The 27,885-nt window shown below is 45.9% G+C and overlaps 2 long non-coding RNA genes across 4 annotated transcripts; one reads left to right on the top strand and one right to left on the bottom strand.

Moving 5' to 3' along the window:
- The first annotated feature begins 606 nt into the window (after positions 1-606).
- On the top strand, positions 607-2,923 carry LOC118178106. Its single transcript, XR_004756072.1, has 4 exons — positions 607-664; positions 904-951; positions 1,567-1,650; positions 2,207-2,923. It is a non-coding gene; the product is annotated as an uncharacterized LOC118178106 (long non-coding RNA).
- A 6,924-nt stretch (positions 2,924-9,847) lies between these two features.
- Positions 9,848-22,253, bottom strand: LOC118178105. 3 transcript variants are annotated; one of them, XR_004756069.1, is made up of 4 exons: positions 22,129-22,248; positions 16,600-16,691; positions 15,979-16,006; positions 9,848-11,091 (listed from the first exon to the last, which is right to left on the bottom strand). It is a non-coding gene; the product is annotated as an uncharacterized LOC118178105 (long non-coding RNA). The 3 variants fall into 3 exon arrangements; XR_004756070.1 differs by lacking the exon at positions 16,600-16,691 and having other exon boundaries at positions 22,129-22,221; XR_004756071.1 differs by lacking the exons at positions 15,979-16,006; positions 16,600-16,691 and having other exon boundaries at positions 22,129-22,253.
- Between the last annotated feature and the right edge of the window lie 5,632 nt (positions 22,254-27,885).

The raw sequence follows: 27,885 nt of genomic DNA, 5'->3' as shown, positions 1-27,885 counted from the left end.
TAAGTACAACAACAAATCAGTCTGCATAGCAAATTGCTTTATAAACATTTGGGGATAAATACACTTTCTCAGCTTCAATCCTAGTGTGCTTCAGAGCAGCATCCTACCCTTTGATAGGCTAAGAGCAAATGATAAATCTTGGAGACTTAAATAAAACCTGCATGACCAACTCTTGAAATGCTGTAGGAGCTATCTGCATGCCCAGCTGGAACACGAGCTCCTGGACACTGGGAGACAGCAAAAAAAAAAAAATAAAATAAAATCCAACCAACCAACCAACAAAAGAACAACTCTACGTTGAACACCTTTTTTGTTTTACTTCTGCAGGCCTCAAGCTTCTAAACAAGGTCAACTACAAATGGTATCAGGGACTTCACGCACATGGACTGAAGGTACACTTTAAAGAACCATAAAAATAATATTTCTGCTGTATAAATGGAAAATGAAGACAAAGAGATTCACCCAAACTCACAGGAGAAGTCTCTGGAAGAGCACCACGTTGCACCCAGCTCTGAAAGCAAGCTCTGGTGAGTTGAGTTAGTCCATGAGGAGAGGACTTAAGTAACCTCACCTGCCGCCAAGTAAGGCAGCCTCATTGCTCATCTCGTCGTCTGCCCCTCGTTACTTACCTTCAAGCAATTGGGGACCTGCTGTCTTTCTTGTGGTGCTCATGGAATAACACAACTTAGACACCCTCATCTCCCTTCTTCCTTGTCCCTCTCACTTCTTCCTACTTTGTACTACTTTTTCCTTTTTTTTTTTTTTTTTTTTTTTTGTGTCACTCTACTTTATCTGCATTTCCTGTAAAGCAGAAATTATACTCTGCTAAAAGACACTTTTTTATTATAATTTCATTCCACTGTTATTAATACCTGATTTGATTTCATTTGTTCCATTTTACAGCTTGTCTCCTGCAATTGCCTGGCTTTAGAAACAGTTTTATCTGAGCAGGTGAGGCAGATTATAAATAAATTTGGTATTGCACCTTGTATTTTAAGCAAATTTGAGACTTTCCTGATTAGGTGCCTTGCACAGGAGAACCTTGTTCAGTCAGATAATTGCAACCTCGATTCTTTATCCTCTTCTTTTGTTCTCGTACCCCCTTGGCAAAGCTGCAATCTTGCATGAGAACATTAGCAGACAAAACCCGTTGAAAATAACTCTCCAGAAAAAATCTAATTTACTTTTTAATCTGGTTCGGAAATTTGCCAGCAAAACTTCCACAGACAAGCACAGCCTTTTATTACTACTTATCATATGGCTGGATTTTCACTCCCGATTTGGATAATGTAGCAGGGACTGGAGAATGTGTGTGTGAAGAGATGAAGGGAGAAATCTTTTGATATATTATTTATTTGATACAATCTTTCCTTGGTAAGATCAGTAAGCAGAGGACAAAACTGTGACCTTATCCATTTGAAACAACAAGCATATATATTTTCATTTTAATTATTTTGTAGTTTTTTTTTTTTTTTTTTTAATATTTTCATGTATATATACACACTTATGTACATATATAATAATCCTGCTGGGGAAAGAACTTATTGCACTTGTTTCCTCATGAAGACTGTCAGGACAAAGAGGATTTGATTGCGTTTGTGATTCAGGGATTGTCTTGTCAGCAGAAGAAACACATGGCTGTGGCACTATGTAAGTAGCTGATACTGAAAACATTGCTTGCTGAGGCCATTACAGGGTTCGTTTAACGATGCGGCTAATAAGCACCCACCACAAAGGCTGGGAACATGTTCCATGCATCATCTTTCTGGACAAACCAGAGAGAAGGCAAGCGTATGCTTGAATGCATGGTGCCCATAGTTTGCAGTTAAATCGTTAGGCTGAAGTTCATAAGACCTGCAGCAATCCTGGCTCTGACATAACATTTATTTTACAGAAGTAGACAAGTAGCATTATTGCCCTGCGCTCCTACTCCTGGTCTGTATGCCAAATGCATCTCACTTTTCACCCTTTTTCCTTACAGCCTGGTTTAATCAGTCAGCACCGAGGGGCAGGGTCTGTTTCTCCTTGCCCACCCAAGGCATGAGGGGCTGTGGCTTCTCGCCTGGCCTCAGGGCATGGCTGTCACACCACACCCCCTGTGCACCTCAGTTTGGCTTCTTTAATTAGGTGGATTCTCTGGTCAAACCTAGCTCGATGCTGAAGTTTATGCATAAAAGTTTTTTTTCCTCTCTCTTTTGCTTTTCAGAACTATGCCTCCTGTGGGAAGTGTAAATATAGAAAGATGACAACATGTGCATTAATGCTCGTTAGAATGTCATCATTATATTCTGCAAAGTGTCTGCAGAAGGGATCCCTAAAGGACACTTAGAAATGAAGCAGCTGCTCCGGATTTGTTCCAGCTCACATCTCGAAGAAAATGACATTGAGATAAATACAGCATTGTGAGCGCCTTCTGAGCAGAAGTGGCGAAACGAGAGGGGAAGATTTCCTTTTGTAACAGGCCCAAAGCAGGACTGCAGCGTACTCCAGACTTCCTTGCCCTCTTGCCTTTTTAACACGAACCGGGTGCTGCAGTGTTCGTGGTGGTACCGACGGGCCCACCCGTCTGTGTGGTGCAAGGGGGGGTGCAGATTCCCGAGGCAGCTCTCATCCAGACACCGGTGTGTGGAGGCTGGTGGGAGCTCAGGCACCACGACTGGGTAGTCGCTGCTCTACAGCCAGGAAAGCTGAAGGGAGGGCTGCTTGAGCCCAGCATTGGCTCACAGGGCTGTCTTTATAACAGCTTGGACCCATGTGAGAGAGGCTTCTCCTACAGCCCCTTCTTGTCTGTCACAAGCGAATCGTGGTGTGCTCCTTGTCTTAAGAACATGGATAAGGAGAAACCCAGAAAAATTAAAATAGTTTCTGTGAAATACATCTCTGACTTTGTTATCTGTGGCCATAAGCTTTTCTTATGCTGTCAAAACTGAGGAGACAACGGCAAGAAGCAGAATATTAGTTGCAACAAAACATGGTGATCTATTTCTTTCCAAGCTTTTCAAGTTTTTGAAACTCCAGCCACAAAAGACTCAAGCTTCATGTATATGGAAACACTGTAAGACAGAGCCTTTGGGGATTTTTTGGGGATTTCACATTCTTTAGAAAAAAATACAAAAATAAAAATTTAAAAGATAGCATATGTGACCAAACTCTCATAAGTATTTTAAGCCAGATTGTCATCTGATGTGAAGCAGAGCAATCTCAGTGACTTCACTGCAGTAAGCAGATTTTTACAACAAAACCTTTTAAACTACAATACTTACAAGTGAGCCTCAAATCCCCCAGATCTTAGGATGGTACCATTTTGTAACCTGCCCTTGTCTGTATGATGCCATGAGAAGGGAATTCAGAGAGAGCTCTGTTTGCACGATAATCTCCCCCTCACGCCTGTTTGCATTCACAGAGAAAGCCTTGAAATAAAAATGTACAGTCCCAAGGGCACTTACTGCAGAAAAGAGAAAGGTTAAGAACTGTGATTGACCATGAGAAGATCCAGAGTCTTACATTACCTAGAGACCTTGCTCGGTTTCTCTGTATTAATGCCCAGCAAATAAAGAAAAAGAAAACACATTGTCTTCAATTTCCCCATCTCCTAAGAACCTATATCGTGTCAAGTATCGTATTCACAATGCAGAGTTTTTCTATTCAAAAATAATGAATAGATCATTTTCTCGGAGCAGATTTATTGAAGCTCACAGAGGGAGAGGCACCCCCTTTCACAGAAAACAGAATCGTCTTTTTCACTGGTAGACACCCAAGAAAACAGGGAAGACAGGAAAGATCAAGTAACACGAGAAGCATTATCAGTTAACCGTTAGGAACCATTTCTTGTTCTGTGTTAGTACTGAAATGATGCTTCAGCATGCCATTAAAAGGGGATGAATACGTGCTGCAGAAATGGGAAATAAAGAGACAGGGTCCCCAAGGCAACAGATGATCCTCCTGTCCTTTTTTTTTCCTAAAATGAACAACTAATGCTGATCCTGAATTTGTGGTCCTATTCCAACTGGTTGAATCGCCTCCTGTGCCTCCAGATTTGTTTTCTCATCCATACAAAGAGAATACAGAATTCTTTGCTGCTTCTTCAAAATTGCTATGTGGAGTTTTTGGACATAGATTAAACAGCTAATGTGTTTCCTGCCACAGGTGGCTGCATTTCAGTAATAGGTGCATCGTATTTCTATAGGAGTTGCATTTTATTTTCAATTTTTAATTGCAGAACATCAGTGTGAGATTGCCACGATAGATATATTAAGATTGCAAAGTGCCCAGCAAAGTCCTTCAGCTGAATGACAAACACACGAGTTCGTTTCCATTATTATTTACCACTGAAGCTTGTAAACGACATTCTAAATCCTATAAAACTGTATTCAGATTTACCACTTTCTCATCTGCAAGATATTTTGCTGGCAGATCCTCCTAGCAATGTGCCTACTTTTGGGACATTTTTTCCTCAAAATTATCCACAAGTCTCTATCTTGCTAGCACCACCTACTTCAAGATGTAAGTAAATAAATTACATACCCTATCTGCATTTGGTTTTACGGGTTCTAACCCCTTTTTTTTTTTTTTTTTGCCTTCTCTGCCAAAAAAATTGCTTTGAAAATAACCTTCCCTATTCCCATGCCATTGGCTGTCAATCTGCTCAGTAACTTGTACCTCTCTAAGTTGAATATAGTTTGTCTGAAACGTGTCTCTCACTCAAGAAATTGCCCCTTGGCAATCTTCAGACCTGACAGCTCTGTTCCAGCACTGAGGAACTGCAGGGTGTGCAGCCCTTCGCTGGAACAAGCTCTCCCACCAAATGAAACCAGGGGAGCCAGCCCTCAGAGGGAGATGCAGATGCTGTGCTCCAGCACCACGCCTGCTGCTGAAGGGACCCAGAAGCCATGGATGTGGTCACACCCATGGCATTTGCAGAGGCAGATTTGGGACAGCAAAGGCTGCCAGGAGCAGCAACTGTGCCCAGCAGATGCTGAAAGGGTGCACGTGCTGTGACATCGTGTTGCTCTGGGGGAAGGCTAGAGGGCAGAGCAGGCCAAAAATATTCCAGAAAGCTTTTTCCCTGACCAAAAAAATTACATTTGATCAAAACACACACACTTAAAAACACATGAATTTACATTCTGCTTTGAAGAAGTGTGGACCAGCATACATCACCGGTTTTGGCACTCTGGGGTCACACTCATGGGTGAGGACCCGCAAGGCAGGTAACTGCAACGGCTGCCAGCTCCCAGCAGCAGCACGGTGCTGTGCGGGCACGGTGCTGGGGTGGTACCAGGCGTCAGGAGGAAGATCTGGGGCTTGCTGGGACAAAGAGAAAGGCTTAGCGAGCAGCCTGATACGGAGCAGAGGAGAGAGCAGAGAGCATTGATTAGTGGCTGTAAGCATAAAGGGTGGAAAGGGCCAAAAGAAGAAAGGAATAAAGCATAAAGGAGGAAGAGGTCTTCGAAGGAAAAGGAGTGGATGCAGATTAGGGAGGAATAATAAAAAAAAAAAAAGATCAAAGAGCACCATCATTAATACATCTTACCCAGGAAGAAACATCTTTTCCTCCCTCTACATCAAGTAAACAATTCCCTTTAATTAGAAAACATGTATTTTGGACACATTCCCAGTAGCCTGCCCTTGAAAAGGACCAAGCTCCAGAGGAAATGGAAGTGAACAGTGGTGATGCTACAGCAGCAGAGCTGTTACGGGAAATATTGCCACCAAAACACAGCAAGCGGAGAGGCAAAGCCCCTGCCAGGCTCTGGGCTTGCTCTGCTGTATCAGTATTGCATCAGTCATCGAGACAGGCTGGAAGCACTACAGCTCAGTCTTTCTAGATTAAAGACTGCTCTATTCCAATCTGGATTGCAAGTAACCCTGTTCATTTAGAAATGAGCTACAATCACAGGAAAAACATTTCATATACATGTTAAACAAAATTACTATTTACATGTATGCATATACATACAGACACAGGAACAGATCATCCAGCAAAGACTGATCTATAACAACCAGCGCTGCTGGTGATGTTTCCTTACATATGAGTGGAATCTCATTAGGTTGTTAAGGGACCAAAACTATTCAACCTGATTTCACATCCCTCAAGGTGTGAAGGGGTAAAAAGGCCTCCTGCCCTCAGCATGCACAGTGTTAGTATTTGTGAGCACGGGACAGACACTAAGAGCAATTCTCCCACACTGAAATTTGTCTTTGTTACAAGCTGGAAATGAGCTATTTCAAAAGTCTTTGTGGAAAAAAGTTACCCTTCCAACAGATGCTTTCCAGTGATCAAAACATTGGAGTTTCCTAGTTGACATACACCGTTTAACAAATTTCAAGTGAAAAATCTATTTCCAAATGAAATATTGCCATGCTGTAATCCAGCACAATTTAAACCTTTCAGTACTGTTGGAACATTCCTTCCTCTTTTATTTCTTGCTTAAGATGAAATGATCAAAAATGGCTTTTTTTTCCCCTCTTTCTTCTATTTCTTAAACCACATCGTGTTCCTGGAGACAGGGCACCAGAGCAGCCTCTGCCTGCCTCTCCTCCCTCCCTTTTGTCAGCCTCCTCCCGGGAGCCTTACTCGGTCACGTTTCCTGTCACACAGACGGTAAGTACATGAGTGACAGGCACGTCACCGTGTGAGTGACAGGCAGCTCAGCAGTTAACAGCTCAAAGAAATACAGGAATGCAGCGAGTGCCAGACCGGATCAGACCTGAGGTCCAGCTAATCCGAAACACCGATCCAACAGCAGTCAGTACCCGCTGCTCCGGAGGCAGACAGGGAAGCCGAGCAAGAGGCACAGAGCTAGCTGCTGTCAGCGCAGGAACAGCAGCGGGACGTGATGAGGAACCAGGCAGTCAAAATACCTTAAAATGAAGGAAGTGACTCAAGGCTAAACTGTATGACAGCCAGAACACCGCACACGCGAGCTGGCTGGCAGAGCACTGGTGATCGGGCTGGGGAATGGAGCAGGCCCAGGAGATGAGGAAACATTTGGCTGAGGTTTGTGTCCCACGTTGTTTGTGCAGATACACAGAGGGCCAGGTGGCTTCGTGTAGGGAGCAACATGGGGACTGGGGTGGAAACAACATGAACGTCAAGCTCTGTAATTATTAGCAACAAGAACCACATTTCTAATCCCTCAAGCGATATATTGGAGCCTATACTGGAGACGTACCTGACGTGTTGCTGTTGCTGTCATTTCTGTCGTACTGGGGCTCCTTTGTGCTAGAGGCCGTACAGAAGCAAAAGACAAATCCTTGCATCAAAGACACCTTGGGTGAGGGCCAGCAGAGCTTTGGGGATTCAGTTGGCTGCTTCTGCCCATTCTACACCACAGCTCAAACGCTTTTATACTCTGGTACCTGCTCTTGGCTGTGCCACCCACCTTGTACTCCATCCAGAAAGGATCCGCACATACCTGACGGGCCACCCTCGCTAAAGGTTTAAAGGCAGAAAGGATCTAGTCCTCATCTCTTCCATATGCAATTATAGCCCAGGTACACTCATCTTACTCCTTTAACATTTAGAGCAATATAACTCTTGGTTAAGTGGACTTTTGGCTGGTTGGGTTTACGTGAGGAGAGGGAAAGCATGCACCTGAAAGAAACAGAAATCCAGCAGACATTGCAAGAAATCCAGATGACACCACAAGTGCCAATCCAGTCTGATCTCCTCGGGAACTTCCATCCCACACCAACACTGCCCCCCAGGCCCCTGGGTACATGTCCTAGTGTCTCTAGTCCCCTTCTCTTCCGAATCTGAGAGCTTCCCATTCAGTGGTCTTCTGGTCAGTTCCTGGGTGAAAACTCCCGTTAGAGCAGTCCTCATGCTGTCACCGCGATGAGAGGAGGTGGCGAGCTCAGCACCCCTCTGTCACTGCACTTAGCCATTCCTCCCCTTTGCCCCCAGCAACACGGGGCAGCTTGGCTGCACAGCAAGGGGTGCAGCTCTGAAAAATGGGGGAATATTGCTACAAAAGGCTCCAGCTGGTAGCACCCCGCTACCACTGGCGTGTCTCTTGCAAGCGCAGAAGCGCCTGTTTGTCAGCCTGAGAGCTCTGCCAGGCGAAGGCTTTCACGCCGCAGCAGGCAGGCGGGGAGGAGTGAGCCTAATTAGATGTCTCCAGATTGATGATTATACCTCTGCTCAGAACATGTAGCCAGAGACAGGAGACTTCTGACAGCTGCAAGGAGAAAATCAAAGGTCCTAACCTCTCGCAAGCCATTGCTTCCTCCCTCCCAGATTCTGATGTTATTTAGATAAAAACAAAACAGAGAAATTTGTATTAAACACAACCGTAATAATAAATTTTAAAAGTAGGGTATTTAAAAAGATAAGACATTTGCCACTGGCAGATAAAGGAATTCAGAAGGCTAAAAAACAGACTGCTTCTCAGTTCTCCCTCTCTCACACAACCTCCCTAAAAGCTTGTTAAAATGTCTTGCTAGCAAGGGCAGGACCCTCTGATTTACTGGTCATAGGCATCAAAACCCCCAAATGATAGATCTTCCTCTGAATGGATGACATGTACATGATACAGGAATCAAAACTGTGTGTTTTTGATTGGGGGTGAGGGGACAACAATGAAAATTAACTGGCTGTTTATATTGCATCTGGGCAAGCCTCAGTCAGACAAGAGAAAGTTTAGTATCCAAACATCCTTTGAGTAAAATCTTCCCCCAGTTGGGAGGGATCACAGATAAGATGGGCAGCTGGGGGAGAACAAAAGGCTGAGCTGAAAACATATAGTCACTGTGGTACAGAAACCCACCACAAGGAACATGCAATGCTTAGGTCCTGCATAAATCTACACCACCTTGTATTCAGCAGGGCTGCAAAGGAAGGCAGCACAGACCTGGTCCTAGGGGGCACCAACACGAAACTGCTCTGCTTATGACCGGAGTAAGGCGTGTGCCATTCGGCTGCTCGTGTGCAGGCAGCTTGTGCCACTTCAAGTACCCTGAGGCACCTGAAATGCTCCTGTGGAGGCTGTGGGGTGGCAGAAGCCATAGACGGGGTCGACAGCACTCAGAGGGGTGAGCAGGGTCTGGCGGTTTGCCCAAGGTGCCTAGGGCAGCACCCTGGATGGCTCCTGATGCCTCTGTGCAGCATCCCCTCCCAGTCGCTTTCTCCCTGCCACCTCTGCAGTCCCATGTTTCACCAAAGCAGTCACACAGGGCTGCAGGAGATTTTCTGCTGATGTGCAGTATCTGAGCCCAAGGAATCGCCTACACATATTTACCCAGTTTGACTTAAAATACAGCTTGGTTAAGATATAAGAAGTCTGTCCAGACAGCTGTTTTGATGGAAACTAGCCCTGTTTGGGTTTTGTTTAAGAGTGCGTACAGTTACTTAACAGCACAGCTGACAAACAGCGACTTGCTAAGCTGCAGTAACTGGATGATACATCTGAGACTTAAAAGCATAAACAGCGATTCACACCAGCGTTCCTTAAATGAAGGTCATTCTCTGTACAGATAAGGCCTCCTATTCTATACTCTTTGCCTTTATATATTGCTGACAAATCAGATCTCCCCCCACGGGCAGGGCAGTGCAGCATCTGACTCCTACTTGGTCCAACCATAAACGATCATGCCAGCGAAAGGAGAATCCACCTACATTTTTTCCATCAAAAACAATTATTATTTTTTTTAAGTGCATGTTTGGCTCAGCACCTACAATCTCGCATCTACAGAGCAGAGTTGCTACCTCTGAGTAGCTGTAATTTCTTTTTAGTTCAATTATTTCTGCACCATACTGTTTGCAACAGCTGAAGCCAACAGTGCTGTTCAGCATATTATGTACTCTATGTCAATGCACCATGAAATATTAAGACTACAATAGGTCTGAAGTCACAGAATCATAATCCTTTAATAGCTTATTTCATTTCTGCTGCTGAAAGACTGCATAATATTTCTATTTTTAAACAAATGGCATTAGTTCTAACGAAGCTTGGGCTCATCTTGATACCATTGCAGCTGCAAGACTTTTTTTCACCATGGTTTTGAAACTCACAGTTCCTCAAGGGGGGAGTTGCTGAGAACTTTCAACAGCATTTAACTATGTTGCTAAACCTGGATTTATGTGTTTGTTTACAAATAGGTGTGTGGAGGTTTATTTACAGGAATAAGACTCTTCTGTCTTTTTCAAGCCACTAAATTGACCAGACTGAAGAGTCTAGAAAACAAACACATCTTTACGACTGCCTTCTTAGCATTCCCCTGCAGTGGCTTGGACCACAGGACCTGTTAGAGCAACCACAGACCTCCAGCACATCATTGCTACAGGGCTCCACAATGCAGTTTTAACCAGGCTATAAATATACACTGGTGCTAACTTTTTTACTTTTTCTTTCTTAATATTATCCAAATTAACATGGTTGAGTCTCTACTACTTGAACACTTGCTCAGCCTCCTCTGGCGCTCAGGCTGCAGGGAACGTGCCCACTGCTTCCAGAACGGGCAGCACACAGCGGGGTCGGATGCGATGGACACAGAGCATCGAGTGGCAGAAGAGGCCCGGCTCTTGTTCCAGCAGCTCACCCCTGGAAGCGCTGCCCCGTCCCCAGGAGGGCACGGCAGCCCAGCGGGTGCCATCGGGCTCGCTCCTCGGGCGCAGCACGGCTGGCAGGCTCGCACCTCATCGCTTGGCAACAGGTGCAGAGCAATACATCAGGCAGAGAAAATGCCACTCGGCAGGGATCCTGCATCTCCAGAGACACAGTATTTCTCTCAGCTCCTGCGTCTGGATGTCAGGGAAGGCAGGAGCCAGCTTTGCAGCCCGTGTCGCTGATCAGTAGGGTCTGCCACCTTCCAGGACAAGTATGCCATCAACACATAGTCTTGACTGAAAATAGCGTAACTTAAAAACATGAACGTGAAATGGATGAAAACAGAGCATTTATGAGGAGGGAGAACATGGTAGTTTCCCAGAGAGAATCTCACCACCAACATCCCTGGTAAATCCCTTTTTAGGGACACTCATTCAGTGTCTTGAGGGATGCACGCTTGCACATTTTGCTTAATAAAAGTAACTTTAAAAAGCTTTCTTGCAAATTTGCATATTACTCTTCTTCTTCCATGGATAACCTCCTGAAATATAATAAATATTCCACTTTCAAATCTAGATTCATTAAAGGATGCCCAGAAGGGAGAAATAATAAGGTATCACTTTACAGCCCAAATAAAACACAGAAAGATATGGACTATAATGTATATTTCAAGCTTTAGGTTGAGATAATTCATACATCACTCCCAGTTAAGAAACAGAGATGGTGCTGTGTCAGCACATTGCCTGAAAAATATCTTCTTACAATATTTTATGCCTTCTGCTGGCGTATCCCAGTTATCATAGGTCGCCGTGTGCCTGAGCATGCCTCCCAGCTGCCCCACAAGTCATCCCCCTCCCCAGGGGCTGGGCAGAGCACCAGCAGGGAAAAGGGTTTCAGACTGCACCAGGGACAGAGGACACACAGACCTCCCTATTCACAGGCAAACCCAAGTTAGAATAATCAAATATCAACAGAAGTACCCAAATGATATAGTAGCTTTTTCCCCACCTTTAAGAGACTTTGGCATCCAAGAAGCTTGCAGCTCTGTGCAGCTAATGCCAACCAAGTTTTTGAAAGGTATTTTGGAGTCAATGCTCACACATACACACCCAAGACAGAAAAGGGGGAATGAGGAAAGAGCAGAGCAAGACTGTGCCAGGGAGGCAGGCCCTGCCACCGCGTGGAGGGCACAGCTTGGGGCAGGGCCACCTGGGCTGCTCGCCAGCATCGCCCACGACCTGCCCATGGCTGGAGCTGCGGCACAGAGCACGCAGAAACCCAGACAGCCTGGAGAAGCAGCCGCCTCTGCAGAGTGAAGAGCAGGGATGTTTCACCTCCTCCCTCAACCTGGCGCTGCACTGATGAGAAGAGAAAGCAGCCACCCACCAGCACTTTTTTCTGCTGTGTTTTCTTACTGAAGGTGTATTTTTTGCTAAGGCTGCAGAGCTGAGCCACAGCAGGGCTGAGCAAGTTGCTGAGCGGGACAGGAGAACGCCTGTGACAGGCTGCAGAGTGCTCATTTATCATAAGAGCGATTTCCCTACTAATAAAGTGACCTTGTGTAAATAGCTCAACTTTTCAAAGCTATCACATCATTAGTATAGGACACACGTTGACAGATAGAGACCACATGGACTGCTGATCCAGGATGAACTACCACAGCCAGAGAGTTATTTTTGACTCGGCTGAATCACTCTATCATTTAAAGACAGAAGGTGTCAGTGAGTAATATGCCTGGCTAAAGGACCATTTTCACCCGTTGTTGATAGCGCAGAGGGAAGCAGCAATGGTCAGGGCTCACTTTGGTTGTCCTCTGCAACAGAGGTGCGCAGCCCACAACAGTAGCCCAGAGGAACTGACATCTCCAAATCGCTGTCTCCTTGGCAAACCAAAACCTGCAGCAAGAATTGCATCTGCTGGAAAGCCCCTGTGTTCTCCAGGATGCTGTATGATGAAGCCCTGCTGTGTCCAGTGGAAGCATGTGGGACCTCTGCCTTCAGTCTGCAGCACCCAAGAGCCACAGGTGGTCTCCTTGGACGCCAGCAGCAGAGCACCCTGCCTTTCACAAGGCCTGCTTGGACACCACCATGACCGAACTTTGCATGAATTCATGCACATCAGAGGAGTGCAAAACCGTTCTTCATTACAGAAGACTGCCTGGTGTACCAGTAAATGTATCAGAAGGGTAGAGGAATAGGAAAAATAGTATTTTTCCTGAAGACAGAAAGGCATGTCTATAAGGATAGAGTCAGTGCTTAGCTCAGCATCACTGGCAAGAAACAGTGCTGTCCTCAAAAAAGCCTGTCCTTTGAAAGGTATCCTAGTCATGACACAGAAATCACTCATAAGTACAGCTCAAAAAACTTCAGACTCACTGGGGAGAGATGGGGTTGATTTTCCAAGCAGTGAGGGGAGAATCTGGCTGCCAGCTGCGTGTACCCATGCACCAGTACCATACCCCTTCCTTTTCCCCGTCCACCCAGCCCCAGCATTACACACGCCATTCCTCACAGCAGTCAGTGATGTCTTCTCCAAACAATCCACCTTTCTGCCACTCTATGAGCACTCAGATTGTTTCCTCAGATTTGCAGTGAGCAAATAAGATCCACTGGGTGGAAAGGGGCAGGGAAAAGGGATGAGCTGTGTGGTTACACGGCAAGTAAAATACTGGTAGCTTTTTTGTTGTTGTTATTCGTACTCTCACGTCTCCTCTATACTCCTGGCTAATCCAGTAATCTATTATTTATGTGTAGCCTAATTAAGGTTGTGAGTAGCTTGATCTTTGTTTACTTAAGTATATAGCGGAAGATTGCCAAGATTAAATAAAATTATCTCCAGGCAGGCAGAGCTAGCTGTGAGCAGCACTCAGAAGGATGGCTGCAGGGCTGGTGAGCTGCCCCTTGCCAATTCGGATGGAGATCACGTAGGATATTGCATCATACACCAGTGTTGCCAATTCAAGCTTATCTAATAAAGATTCAGATAAACCAGACCAAACAAAACCCAGTGAAGTCTGAAACTAGCTAATCGAATTTGATTAGCTCTCTTCAGTTTCTGCTTTTGCCTTTTACCTGTTAAACTTGAGCATCCATTCCTGTTTAGATACTGGGGCTGTGCATTTAATGAAATACACAAGGGGCAGGGAAGAGATTTTTTAAAATTATTATATTAAAGACAATTCAGAAATAAGACATTTCGCAGCAAGATGTATTCTCTTCTAGGCCAGCTCTGGTGTGTCATAGCACTTGAACAAGTCTGGATGTTTGTTAGGAGGCAGCAGAATATGGTGCCCCCAGAAAGACACCAAGCTATGGCTTCATCAGGCAGGTGATCAACAACACCACAACCTGGACAGCGAGCATTGCAGCTGTTCTGCCAGGAGATGCTTGTTGTGGCTTTCCCAAACGCCCCTGAGCTGTATAAACCCACAGCTGGATCCACAGCCACCCCGAAAGCACGGCAAGTATATCCATGAACCTGCCATTTCCCTGCTGCCCTCAGGGAGCAGAGACACCGTCACCCCACAGGGCTGCGTGGTTTGGATGAGCCCACGAGTCATTACTGCCCTGAGTTATTGCAATGAAGTCGATGGCACTGTTCATGTGAGTAACTACTCACAGACAGGAATAAGAGGTTTGCAGGCGGCCTCTCATGATTTACACCAACACAAAGGAAACATGAAGTATCTGCTGATGTCGATTCCCATTTGCTCAACCACTTTGTCTTAAAGGAGACCATGGATAACGTTGCCTTTTCTGAGCTTCACAGATGAAACGTGCTCACAGAACTGCATACATTATGATTTTTATACTTAACAAGCTGGATAGCTTTTTCCTCCCATCAAACCTATGGCAGGAACAGATCCCACAAACTGAAAGAGATAACAAGACTATTACATTCTCAATGTGCACTGCCACCCTACGTGTTTCCAACACTCGCCAAATTGATCTGTTTGGACCCATTTTAAATATAAATATTGTTAGGCTCTGTGTTAAATGTGTATGCAATGCATTTTATGAAACCTTTAACAAATTCTGTGCAAAAGAATATGTTTTCCCATATGGGCTGCTTAAAGAAAGGCAGATGTGAGGTAATCCAAATCCTTCATATGCTGCTTCTTCCTTTCCCTTCCTTTTGGCAAACTATTTCAGGCAAAGACAAATATTGTATCAAAGAGTTATGGAAATAAACATGAATATAGCTCAAGGGCATAAGTAAATTTCTGGAATATTTTCTGAGTGCAATTAATAGGTAATGTTGGAGGGGGGGGGGGGGGAAGCACCAAAAATACGCCCGAGGAAGCTAATTTTATTGTGCAGACTGTGCTCTGGGAACCAGGGAGTGGGAGCTGCGCTAAGCAACATTAGTCAGGATGGAGTCTTAATAGGCTGCAGAAAAAGACAAAGAAACCCAAGTCAGGAGTTCAGGGGAGAATGTTTAACACTCCTGCGGCGAGCTGAAGCCAGCCAGGGGCTCCCTTCTTCCACTGCCTGAGGCGGGTGGGATGGCTCTGCCCTGCGGCTGGCACAGACCAGGCTCTTTATGCTCAGTTCTGCGCTTGCCCCTGCATTGCTCGGAGCCAGGCTCTCAGAATCATTCAGGAACAGAGGGTTTGACCTCAGCAGCTGCTGCCAGTGCATGCATAAGGGCCCAGGACTCTGGGACACAACTTGCTCAAAGTCACACGGAAAGACCCCGTGCAATGGGAGGAGGTGAGGACCATGTCTTGCTGGCAGCACGTACAGGCAGTGGATGGCCACCTCCTGAGTGTAGAGAAACATCTGGAGGCTGCAACGTTTGTTCTGGACCCTGCTCACATGAATGATGCACTAAGACAGTTTTCTGCCTTATCATAAATTCTGCAGACTCATGAACTTTACAGTCTATGAAGCACGCACTATATGGGAACTACTTATCTTGTGCTGAAAGCAATATAAAAACAGATGGCAAAGATTGTATCCAGAGATAAATCAACAGTGTTTCTGCAACTTTGTCCACGGACATCTCTGATATAGCAGGACTCCCTGACACCCGGCACACTCAGCTGGCAAGCACACTGCCAGGGCAACTGGACCAGAACAAGGAAGGGCTCTGCTACAAAAGCAGCCAGGTTCCTTCCCTTCTAGTGGGAACACACAGAGGGGACCAACAGTGGGCCCACCACCCACCCACTGGACAGCATGCTTCCACCTTCCAGAAAACCACAGCGTAATCAGAGGAAAAGCCCTGCTGCCCACAGGGGCCTTGCCAAGCCATACCCCTAACTCCCAGAGCAGGGAGGGAAAGCTGACCCACCACAATGAGCCTCAGCTCATAACTGGAAAAGAACAAGTGTCAGAAGCAGAAGAGAAAACACCAGTACCTAGCAGCAGTTCTCTCAAAAATGCATGTTCTTACAAGAAGAAAAATAAATAAATACCTTGTTCACCTGCCTGGTTACGCAGTTCATTAATAGCCTGCAAACATTAAACCAGATGTTGTGTTTTATCACTTGACTCAGATCATTATGACTTTATTTCTGATGGGCCCTGAATAAATGAAATGCAGTTATAAAGGTTATTTAACTATTAAAACAACTATTAATTAAAGTTTGCCAAATCTTGGGGACTCTGAGGACAAGAAGCAGCTAGGTAAATGTCAGTTATTATTTAGTAAGTCATTGTTATTGAAATATGCAGCACACGAGCTGCATTTCCAGAAGGAGCTGGGTTCTAGCTGGTCCCCACTATAAATATTTTGCACAGGCTTCGTGGGGTGGGTGAAAGGTGGGAGGGTGACTTAGCATCAGACCCGATACCACCAGAGACCAAAGCCTCGCTCAGCATAGAACCAGGAGCAGCACAGGCTGCTGCAGGGTGGGCATCCCACGGGATCTCCGGTGGAGGAGGCCACACCAGGGCTTGCAGAGTCCTGGGCATCGTCCCGAGATGCCCACCTGCATGGATGTGACAAGCAGCTGCTGCAAGGATCGCTGCTGCCTCTGCCTTATGCCCCGGTACAAGTGATATTCAGCATTTAAACCTGACATTGCCCAGCCGCCTGCTCTGACCTCGTCCTCAGCGGGAGGCACCGTGCATCAGCACCACCGCGTGCTTTCTGTCTACGTAGCAGCTGCGGCCAGGCTTGGCTTCGGCTGGGCCTCTTAGGGGATGAGAGAAGGCAATAAATCATCATAGTAACAGCTCCAGCCTCATCCAGGATTTCTAGAAACTGTTCTAATGCCAATAATTAACAGAAATAATGCTGAATAGGCCTCCAATGTGTAGGAGCTTTAAGAGTAAAGCAGTTCAGTGAGCTGAAACCCTGGAGAAAGAAATATGGAGCTGCTCTTGCATATTATTCTGTAATTAGGGCCTGCTGCAACTTCATCTCCATCCCCCTGCGTAACAGGGCACACCCGTGTGTGTGTGTTTTTCCCTCCAGTGATAGGAATCAAGGGGAACAGACACCTCAGAAGTCCTGTCCCTGTTTTATACACTAAATAACAATAAAACAATAATTGGATTCCTTTAAGCGTGAGGGGGGAAAGAGAGGGAGAGAGAAATGAATATGGAGCAGAGAACCCAAGCATTAAATCAGGGGATGAAATGCCTGCCAATGTTTTTTTAAAAACAAACCAAGGAAATGAAAGGGCTGCAAGCAACTGCCATACAGAGACAATAATCACTAATCAAGTCAAAGTTTCATTCTAATCAGTTCAGTTGTTAAGGGGGAAAAAAATAGAGCAATGGCTGGGCTTGAAGAATTACCATTCATTACTGTCTCATGCCTGAAGATTTCATCATCATGGCTGAGTCCCAGGCTCATTATGGCCCTGCTGGCCAGCCCCAGCCTCTTCTACCGTGCTCTGGCTAGGATCAGGCCTGAGGAAGAGGAGGAGAACGCGGGGACTGGGGTGACACTGCCACCTGGGCCAGCCTCCTGCCTGGCTGCAGAGCCCCATGCTCCAAGGAGGGAGGCGTGCGATGCTCAGCACCTCTCCGCCAGGGCTGAGCGGGGGAAAGCAAAGCACACTGCGGGCTGCCAGACACCTCCCATCCCACAGAAACATGCCACGGGACCAAGGAAGCTATGACCATCGAGGGAGGTGGCCAAGCAGCAGCAGACCCCCGGACGTTGTTGCTAACAGCTGAGTGTTTTTTCCTGACGTTCAGAAGGACTCGGGCACCAGCCCGAGTGGCACCTTGGCCACTGAAGTCTAGGCTATGCAGAAGAATAGGAGAGAATTAGAAACATATGTGCCACTGCCTTCCCATCAGCTGCTTCAGTTTCTTGAAAAATCCCACTTGCAGAGTGTTTTCTCTAGTAAATACACATTCATTTAACAAGAGATGCAGATGCTTTCAGTGCTGAATCCCACAATCTTGGGAACTGAACTGTAAACTTCAATTGTGCATTTCTTTTTTAAAAAGGCCATTCGTAGCACAGACCAGCACAGGAAAGGGGTCTGGCTAATGTAAAGACTTTTTCTTCCTACAAAAAAAGAGAGGCATAAGCTGAGGGAGAAGATATTAACACCAGTGGCAAAGCTGCAGCCTGTCCCTGTGCTCCTGGATTGCTCCAAGCACCCGCAGAGTGCTGTGCAAAGAGTAAGGTATGGTTTTCAAAACCACTTGGCAGTGTGAGTGCTTCAGTTGAAGGCCATGCAAGCTTTGTCATCAATTTGAAGGGAAGAAAAGCTAATCCAACAGAGAGGGCTTTTTAACATATTAATCCTGTCCTGTCCCATGAGCAATGTCCCAACAATTATCTCTGCTGCACAGACAGTGACAGGGGCAGGGAGACTTGCCCACACAAGGAAGGGAACAATTTTCGGAATGGTAATTTTAATATATATAGTTCCAACCCCCAGCTCTGTGCTTAGAGCAGCATCTGTGTTGTGCTTGATTGCAAACAATAATATTGACAATGAGAGTGTTCTCTTGAAACAAAGGTTTGTATGGATATAATGGCACAGATCCTGATCTCATTCTCACTACTACAAACATGGCATAAATTCCATCAGAGCCATGCTGGTCCAGCTAAGATTGGAAACTCTTCCAGGACCAGAGAATCTCACTAGGGCCAAGGACCCTTTGGTTTTCCAGTGACCAGACAGAAGCAGCAGAACATGCTTCCCAGCCCTGGGCCGAGGGGAGAAATTAAAACCCAGGCTGAGGGGGAGATGTTGGAAGAGTGGGAATCGGAATGAGAGGAGGGCAAAGAAACAATGAGAAGATAAGAGCAAAAGCAAAAGGGGTGGGTAAGGGTGAGAGGAATGAAGAGAAAATGGTGTTATATATGCTGACAGCTATCAGTACACAGTAAATTGAGTTGTTTCAGCTCAATATCTGGTACATACCTTCCCTGATTATGACACCACATTTCCAAACCAAAGAAACTAACTCAGATGATTGCCTGTGCAGATGGAGAAGGCTCTGTCCGCACGGAGCTGGCGAGCAGCCCTGGACCGAAGCGCAGACTGTTCCAAAAGGAATTTTGCTGGTTGATTTATAATTTCATCAAGTCCAAGAGGATGCGGGAAGCCCTGCAGGACTTGGCATACTAATGACGCTGTAGACTGTAAGAGTTTGCCTCGGTTGCTTTTAAACACTGTCCCTTCCCCAAGCCCCTAAGGCTGAGCTGTAAGTACACAATTTTCCACATTCAGCTCTGTCTTTGGGGCATGCTTTACTCCCTTTGATACTGCATGGAAACAAGCTTCAGTTCCATAATGATGTGGTTAAGTCAGAACCAACTACTGAAATTGCTTTTCATCTTTTCTCTACCTGCTATGAAGATGTGTGGACCCATGCTAACAGCAAGGCTCTCCTACAAGCATCACCCTTGGCTCTCCAGCAACTCACTGCGACTCCCTAGAGAAGTCACTTAACTTCCCAGTGTCTCCATCTGCAAACTGGGCTGTAGTTATTACACACAAGGATACAGCTTATAATAACTTAGGTTAGCTTTGAAGTCCTTAGTGAAAGGGGATAAAGATCCCTCAGTATCCTGGTTGTGTACCAAAGACTGAAGAGGAATTTTGGATCACTGGTAGCCTACCAGGTGCCTCCTCACGGGGAGGTGCCCGTTCTGCAGAGCAGGCTTCCTGAACTACCGTGCACCAGCATGGACTGGGGTAAGCGCAGGTGGGCCAGTGCAATGGGGTGCAGTGCTGGGACACAAAGCAAAGATGGCACAGGGGCCTGCAACTGCAAAAAGGGGCTGCTGCAAGGCAAGGAAATGGAGTATCATAAAGACCATGCTGGAAAACAGAGTTTTGGGCTCTTCAGGATTGACTGATGGGCTGGGGAAGCATGCTAAAAATTCATGGGTGGATTCTCAGATAGCCACCAAGTAGACTTGCCTTGCCTTTAAATGTTACAAGTTCCTCAAATGTGCACACATGAAAGCTTACCCCTCTTCTTTCCTGCTGGCCGCCATATCAAAGAGTCTGTTCGAGAATGCAGAGGACAAGTTTTTAGATGTGGCTTGATTTATAAGTAAGAAATGATTATACTCTCTGTGATTTACCTTCTTTGTGTTTTACAACTAGAATAAATTGCAATTCTGAATGTTGCTCTGGAATTATTAGTTATTGGGGGAGAAGCAATACCATGAATCTTGTGAGCTGGTAACTTATCCCCGTGGCACATTTTAGACACACTGGACCGGAGGTTTAATTGGGGGCACTGCAGTTTTGGGAGGGAGGAAAGCAGCAATGTCACAGGTTGTGAGCAGTAAGGGAATTGGAGATCAAGTCAGGCAAACTGATACTTCGTCCACCTGCTGTAATTCTCTAGTTTGCCAGTCTCCAGGAGGGCATTTTGTCCTTCTTTCTTCCATCTTTCTCTTCCTGTTTATACCAGAATGGAGACACCAGGGTGGAAGATTTGTAGTCAAGCAAATCACTCTGGCCTAGAGCCAGACTTGGTTCTTTTCTGAGTTCAGTAAGTTACAGAAGAAATAAACTGGACAAATAGGAGGCTTGTACCAGGAGATGTCCTGGAATTACTGCATTATCTGGCAGCCCCCCAAGTATTTCTTTCAACCATCCTATCAAGTCCACCAGCTAAAGGCAAGTGCACACCAAGGAAGACCAAATCATTGGTAGCAGGTTCAGCCCAGCACTTCCCACACTGCGGCCACCTTCCACACACCTCAGTTCCCCACCTGCACAACTGCCACTTCCAGCTGCTCTAGGAGCATAATGCAAAAGTCCTTGGAATAGATATTTATGAAATCAGAGAAACTTATTCTGGAGCTCTGTGAGCATGAGGTTTGCATTTTATCCTGATGAACAAAGGTTCAATTTCCTTTATGCAATTTATCTTAAGCAGAGATACTTGAAACTGGGCAGAAAAAAAATGAAAGACTTTATGACAAAGGTGCTGCGGAGTGCAGCATGCTGAACTTTGAGACCAATAAGGTATCTTCTAATCTATTTTTCTATGAATTCTGCCAAGCACTTTGAAATCAGTAATAACTTGTTGCAGGGAATTTCACAGAGCAATTATATTTTATTCAGAAAAGTATTACTATCATTTTTTATTTCTTCTGAATCTTGGAGGTAACTCAGTCAGAACTCAACACACATTTCTGGGTGAGAATAAGCCATTGCGTTAAAGCATCGTATTTCTAGGGCTGTTTTTTGTTGCTGTTGTTGTTTTTTCCACCTGCCATATGCTTCAAAGAATACTATATTTCTTGTCTTTTTAGATTATAGGTGCAGAGTTTTTCTCCAACATAAACATATGCATGATTCCTGAAATTACAGTGTTAGCTTAGAATAAAGAAATACATGCAAATAGCTCAGATAATTGCAACCAGCATTCATCAGTTTACATTGGTCAAACTGAAAGTCATTTACAAGCCAGTGCTTCTTTGCCAGGCTTTGGTAGACATCCTCACAATTTCTCTCCGTTCTTCAAACTTGCCTGTTCTAAATAGCTGTGCATCATCTACAAATTTTGTTATTTCACTGCTTATTGTTTTTCTAGATCATTAATGACTATACAGCATAGTCCTGGATCTGGTACAAATCCCAGAGGCACACTACCCTTAATTGTCTGCAGCCACAATTTATCTGCTATTCTCTTTGCTGACATGACCAGCAAAGACGCAATGAAAGCGGTGTCCCAACAGAGGGCCCTTCCTCCAGGCTCACAGTAACTGCAAAAACAATGCAGAGGCAAATAGCTGCATTCCCTACAAAATCCTTCAGCAAGACAGATGATCAGCTGCTTTCAGAGAACTCAGCAGAAAAACACAGGGCTTTGAAATACAAGAGACAATATGAAGCATCACGGGCTTTCACAAACTCATCACTGGTGGTAGCAGCACCAGTGCCCCAACTCACAGAGGGCAGAGCAGGCTCAGCAAACACAGCAGCTGCCAGCCAGCATGCAATGCTAGAAGTAGGTGGGCAGCTGCAGCCCAAACCCCACCAGTCAGGGCAGAAAAAGGGAGCGAGCAGGTGGAAGGACTAGCAAGAGGACATTAGGACAACCAGCACAACAAACCAGTGGATGTACCCAGCACATGAAACCCAAAACAGCTGCTCCCTGGCCAGGAGACCAGCCTGTCTGTCTGTGCTTACCTGGACCAGCAATGGCACCTCAAGCCACACACACCACCATCCTGTAGCCCACACTAGGGCCTTAAATAAGGTCTGAGTGGGCCAAGGGCTTGCAGCTGGTGCCCCACACCTGGCCACAGTCCCGGCTGAACGAGGGCAATCCCCGGCAAGCTCTGCCCAGGGCCACTAGCCCCGTTCCTTGGAGGGGAGGGAGGCCAGGAATGGTCCATGGATGGGCAGGGTGAGGGAGGGCTAAGGGGCGAGGGAGGATGTCAGACAGCTAACTGAAGAGCCCGTAAAAATCAGGGGAGTGTGCGCAAATATTCCCAGCGTGCTTTTAGGTTCCCAATGTTTTGCTGTTTGGCTTGTGTTCTCCAGAGCGGTGTAAAAGTTCTCTGAAAAAAACATGACAATTTCCAGCCAGTAATTGTTTTACCAAGTTCTCTGTTTCAGTAGTCACGCGCCAACCATGGTTTCCTCAGACAATTAGCTCCTTGCCATTGCTGCTGACTTTGCGGATCGTTTTGGAGCCATCCTGAGCTCAGAGCGGGGTGTTTAATTGTGCTGACCGGTCACACGGTATTGCTCTTATTTCTTGGCTGGTTCAGCAAAACCAAGATTCAGTTTGCAACGCGGTTAATATAGGCTACATCTTTATATGGATTTTTAATAGCTTTTCCCCAGCACAGCCTTCAGCACAGGTGGTGTGTGCTAAAGCCAGTGCTGGGAGCTCTCTGCTTGCAAGGACGATGGGAGACGCTTTGTAGCTCTCTGCTGTCCTTGTGCTGCAGTGATGGAAATACAGATCGTAGCCACTGCCCAACTGTCCTTTCACCTCTGGTTTTGACTTTGGCAAAACCAGCAGTGAACAATATTGTACAATGATTTGAACACTGCGATGAAGACTACCTGACAGCTGCTGAAACACCACCAGCCAGGCTTCCTCCGTCCTGATGTGCAACACCCGCAGAGACTGTCAGTGCAGGAGGTACACCAAACCCCGGCTGTATGCCAGCAACTCACTCACACACTGATTGGGAAAAACATATATATTTTTCCCCTTTTGACTGATGATTACAGTCAAGAGAGTGACTTAGAAGTGACGGGTGAGCTTGTATGCTGAGTTTCTTTCGATATGTTCCAGGCTGAAAGCAGCCAGTTCACGCATCAAGGAATGGAGGCACTCTCCAAAAACCAGCACAGAAGTTACTGGATGTCTGGAAAATCAAGTAGCCTTCCATACTGTTTTCCATACCATCACCAGCAGTAAAAATTATACGGACAGTAACTGGCCTGTCTTGATGTGCTAACATCTAACAACCTCAGTGAGACCAGGCGGCCTCTCAGGAGACCACTCAGCTGCCGCCAGCCTCATCATAACCCCTTGCCTTACGAGTGTTCGGAGCTGTTCGAGGATGGAAAACTTGGCAGAAAAGGAGCTCCTCCCTCCCATTCCCACCAAGGAGAGGGGACCCGAGTGCCACTCCACTGAAGCCTGCAGGAGCCAGTGCTTGCAGCAAGCCCTGCCAAAGCAGCGGCAGGCAGTTGGAGCACACCCCTGGGGATGCCCGGACACAGGCCGAGTGCCGGTCTTGCAGCCTCTGCTGTGCTCTCACATCTGCCCCATCATCTCTCGCAATTCACTGAGACATTTAAGCCTCCTCCCTGGGAAAGTCTATCAGGTTCCTCCTCTGTCAAAGTCAAGTGGATTTAATTAAGTCAATCCAATCCAGGCTAGGACAGGTCAAGTTCTCCCCAAAGGTACACAATGGAGTTACCAATGTTTTCACAGGAATTAAACTTATAATACAATAGACAAAAATAAAGCAGGCTTTGTACGTGCCGTTACAGCTACCTTTTTTGCATACAATTGAATAAATTACCTTTTGTTATGAAACATTAATCCTCTTTGCTAAATGGCATAATTCCCCCCTCGGATGCGTTGCGAGCACTGGAGTGCCCTCGGAGCAGGCTTGGAGACACCCTCACGCGCAGTGCAATTACCGAAAGAGCACGGAAGTGTGCGTGCCCTGCAAGGAGACCGTGCACCCCGTGAGAAGGTCATGAAGTTACGTGTTACGTCCTCAGCAAGGGCAGCCAGAGCTATTAGAGGGGCACAGATCAACCTGCAAAGGAAAGAGAGGTGGGGAGACCTCAAGAGCAAGAGGAAAGTCTACAGAAAAAGGAGCTCATCGCTGATAATCGTTATTTGTATTACAGGAGTGCTCTGGCCTAAGGTCCCACTGCAGCAGCGCAGCACAGGAGAAGGTCTCTGCCCTGCCAAGCTCCTGGTTCAGATGGGTGAGATGTGTGAAAGAAGAGCTGCACGGAGGCAGGGACTGGAGCAGGCTGGTGAGCCTGGGCACTCAGCAGAATCCAGGGCATGGTTCAGCCACGACACTTCTGCTCCTGGCTGAAGCTGATCCTCAGCTATCTGCCTCCAGGAGCAGAGCCGCCCTTCCTGTGCAATTACACATTGGAGTTAATAATTACCAGTTTAGAAGAGAGGTTTTCCTATGCCTCTATTTCTCTGCTATTTGCACTCCCCTAACAAACCCACACACCAGTGTCCAGAACCAAATCCGTTAGAAGGAAAACTCCACAAATCTCTGTATGAAACGACAGCTCCTGACAAAATGAAAGCAAGTATCTGGTTCAGATCTGCACTTAAAACAATCCAGAGACCCATTAGTATTCATCCCGCATGATCCAGATGGAGTAATAGCGGCTCTATGAATAAAATTAAAATCAGAGAGCTGATGCTGCCTCACACTTAGGAAGATGTTGCTGAGTGAAGACCACATTACAAGTGTAATGACTGATGCTTCAGTTAAAGGCTTGGCCCTCCATCCCTTTGGGTGGCCACTCGTTTTAGGAATGTCTCTTTGCTCACCACCTCTCCAGGAGAGCAGCGAGCATACCACTGGCTTGAGCCTGGGTCTGATGGGGTACCACACTGCTGAGCGACTCAAAGGAAATGGAGAATTTATGGCTGTGCTGTGCCTGGCAGCCGCAGGGCTCCAGGGAGCGGGGTGAAGGACTGCAGCAGCAACACAACCTCCTCGGCTTCGCCTCTCCCCGAAGGATGCAGGTTGAAGCTTAATCCTGGCAGTGCTAGCAGCCTGCAGAGAGCATGTGGGGGACAACAGAAATCCTCTTTGAGCGGCAGACGGGTGAAATCTATAATGTTTTTAACCAGGTTGCAAGTTTCAGACTGTAGTTCATTAATTCAGAAAGATAAAATTGATATTCCCTCTCGCCCTGTCAATGGAATCGAAGGGTCTCTCTGTGTCTTCTAATGTGGCCATTGTATTCCAATACTTCCAACTGCGTCTGCAGCACTGGATCATTGTTTCCCTGAGAGATCTGTCGGAGAAGCCCGTAACCAAACCACCTACACCACTCCACACAAACCTCAGCCACCTGGATGTTATTTCTGTAGCCTTTCCATCTCCCTGCTTGACAGCCCACTGTTTCTAGCCTGTCCTCCGAGGAAACGAATCAGAGAGGAAACTGCTGTGCAAGGAGTCTCTACTTTGATTTTAACGACATGGTGGCTATGTTATTCAAAACACCTTTTTTGCCAAGAGTCCCTAAGCACTATTATTCATGGTTGCTTATGAAACCCCTCATTAGCTCAAGAGGCTAATTGTTGTTGTTGAAAAAATGAGCAGTGAATCTTCAGGTCTGGCGCTCTGCCATTGCAGGAACCTGTGCTTATTTATTGCAAGGCTTGACATCTTTTTCTCTTACAGTCAGAAAAATAATCCCCAACAAACCCACATTTTTCCCCTATACTACCAATTGTCTTTTTGCCTTTCCTTCCTCTCCCCGCTCCTTTTTTTTTTTTTTTTTTCATGATTTCAATGCACAAGAACATTTAGGATTGCCAGTGGATCCAAACTGGTGCTTTGTGACTCATTTCAGATAAACTCTTCTGGACAATAGCAAGATTACCTCTAAAGTGCCAATACTGGGAAAAAAAATTCTATATCAAAGGATTCTTCAAACCAATAGAGGTGCAAGAAGCTCCAGTAACTGGAATACAAATTTAGACAAAATAACAAAATGACAGATTTAAGAAACATGTAATGGTGTATTCCAGACTGAATGCCCATCACTGCAGCTGCTGGCCCTAAGACAAAAGCGAGGCATTGGCCTTTCATCTCAGGCAGTCAAAACTCACCAGTATTCTACTGAAAGAGCATCCTTGGGTGAAATTTCTAATCTGTCAGCAGTGCATAGCTGGCTCTTATCTGTGCTCTACGTGTCTTTGCATTAAGACATTTTTGATTCTTCAGAACTGACATTAGAAATCATGACAACACTAATGTAGAAAAATGTAAGGCAAAATCCCCAAACTCCCAAACACCTCAATTGCTATCTCTATTCTACAGATAGATGAATGGGAAAATCTGCAGTCATCTGGCCTACTAAAATAGAAGGTAATAGGAAAACAACAATGCAATGCCTTAGCCCTGTGATCCTCACAAACTCATCCCACACAGTTGCAAAAGGCAGGAAGAACTCTCAGGTTTTAGTGGGATGGACAAAGTTCTTGTTTCTGGCACATTTCTTAGAGTATTTCTAGAGGAACATGCCTTTTGTTGAGTCTTCCTTTTACTTTCTTTGATTGTTACTTGGGATAAAACCACTGAAAAAACTGAGTAGCAAAGAAAATGGTGGCCATAACTTGGCTGTTATTCCTTCCCTGTTTTGATACCTCAGTTGTTTTCCTCATTTGAAAAATGCCATCCAGCTCCATCCATGCAATATGTGATGGGGCAGATCCCTTACATCCCCCAGTCAGCTAAACCTTGCGTCTCAAGAAGGCAGCATCTTGGGGTCAGAAGGGGCAGTCAGCCCTGTACTAGTTAATAAATTGTCCCTCCTTTCTGGCTGCTAGGAGAAATGAGGCTTCAGTTGGGAGGAAATTATTTTGCGGGTATTGTTTTGCTAACAATAGCAATTCCTGCTTCTGAGAATGCTATTTTGCTTAATACCTTTTTCTGTAGAGTGGTAACATGTGACAGGGTAATAGCCCTGGGAGCAGTACGAAGGGTTCTGGTTTGTGACAAGAAAAACAGACAACTGCTTCCACCAGAAAAGAAAAAGAAAATAAATGCAAAGAAAGTAAGTGTTCCACATAAGAATCCCCTGACAACATAAGGTTTTAATCTTCAGGATTAAATGCTGTTTTGATTCCTTATCGCACAATAAATGTATTTATAGGGGAAAAGGTACCTATTTTGTTCTCTGGAAAGAGAAAAGGTAGCCAGGCCTAACCAATGCACTGCTTGCTTGAAATAAAATGCAGGTGTGTTTTGAAAAGGAGAAGTTTTCTGTCAGAGGAGGAATTAGAAGCAAACCCCACAGCATGGGACAGGACTGGAGCGGATGGACCCAGCAGAGCACCTGGCTCCCTGCAGCTGACCTGCCAGCCTGGCGTGTGGGAAGGGGACCAGAGCAGCTCCCACCGCTCCCTGCTGGTTACCTGAGCCTTGTGTCAGCTTTCTGCCCGTATGGGTGCCGGTGAGACCGCTCAGAGTGCACAGGCACTGAAAATTAACTGACCATAAAGCGGGAGGCAGGACTCCGGCAGCTGGCGCTGCAGCAGACAAGGGAGAGGCTGTTCTGACCAAAGGATGGAGGCTCCCCAGGCACTCACAGTCTTCATTTCCTGAAGAAACTCGTACTTGATGAGTTCATGTGCAGGCCTGAGCCTGCTAAAAGGCTACAAGAAGCTTGTCCTTCCTCATACGGGCATGGAAGCAGAGG

Source organism: Oxyura jamaicensis, chromosome 24 (assembly GCF_011077185.1).
Source record: "Oxyura jamaicensis isolate SHBP4307 breed ruddy duck chromosome 24, BPBGC_Ojam_1.0, whole genome shotgun sequence".
NCBI lineage: Eukaryota > Metazoa > Chordata > Aves > Anseriformes > Anatidae > Oxyura > Oxyura jamaicensis.
Note: the sequence above shows the minus strand (reverse complement) of the source record. Positions and strands in the feature narration are given on the sequence as shown.